This window comes from Chenopodium album, chromosome 18 (genome assembly GCF_948465745.1).
Source record: "Chenopodium album chromosome 18, dcCheAlbu1.1, whole genome shotgun sequence".
Taxonomy (NCBI): Eukaryota; Viridiplantae; Streptophyta; class Magnoliopsida; order Caryophyllales; family Amaranthaceae; genus Chenopodium; species Chenopodium album.
The window spans coordinates 24,549,918-24,551,106 of NC_137851.1; positions in this window are offsets into that span (position 1 = coordinate 24,549,918).

A 1,189-nucleotide genomic window follows, 5' to 3' on the forward strand; every position below is an offset into this window, starting at 1 on the left:
CCAAGACCGACCATATCGGTGACTAAGGGCTTGGTTCTTGGAATTGGTCTGAACTATGGACCAATGAGTATTAGGATTGGGCCTCATATGAGTTAAAGCCTAAAGAAGAGGAAGCCACGACCAAGAAAGATCGGTCCTGATCAGGCGAGTGCCCAGATTATGAAGACGGAGCAAAAAGGCGGGCCCGATCGGGCAGCCTATGGCTCGATCGAGCGTGTGTTTCTGGAAGGCGTTTAGGCGTCGATTAATTTGTTTAAGCTTAGGATTTTCTGGTTTTGGTTTTAAGTACGCTCTTGTTAAGCGAGTTGATTATCTTTTCTCTCTCTTTCCTCTTAATTAAACTCTTAGAATTATCTCTCTCTTATTTCTCTCTCGACACTCTTGGTTTATGCAAATTCATACTTCCTTCTTTTGATACTATCTCTTCTCTTTTTTATTACTTATTTTCTTTGCTTTAATCTTAATCATGTCTTCTTTAATGGCTTTGATTAGTTTAGATTTTAATATGCGTGAGTAGTTTAATTCTAGGGTTTTGGGGGGTCCATAATTAATATGAAGGGATAATTTGTTATTATTGATTGTTGATATTGCATGATAATTTCTCATTGAACTGTTTTAACACTTTACAATTAGATTATGAATTGAGCCTATGTGATTGATTGTAAAAGTATAACAATATTGAATTGATGAATCGAGGAGATGTTAATTTGATATTAAAGGCTATTTTCAATAGGAACTTAGATCTAATAAATCGTGAGAGCCTGTTAGATCTATGTTGATTAATAAATTGCGAGAGCCTGTTAATCATGTTATCTGTGCAATGTTAATTGTTGATTGTTACGTTTTATCCCTGAATGTTAATTATTGGTGAACCTGTGACCCTAGGCCTTTTATTATTGATTTCTCCCTATTCTTAATCTCCTTAGTATAATTCTTTTCACAATAATATTTTGGTTACTTAATAATTTAGATTATATTAATAATTTAGGAATAGAAAGACTTGTTTCCCTGTGGATTCGACCCTACTTCCCTATCTACATTAGTTAGAGGACTTAGGTTTTACTTTAGATTAGGTGATACGACTTTATCCTATCATGCGCGCAGACCCTTGCGTGCGCGCGCGGGCCTGTGGTGCGTGCGCACGGCCTTGCTCCGATCCTTTATGCTTGTTTTACTATATATACCCCTT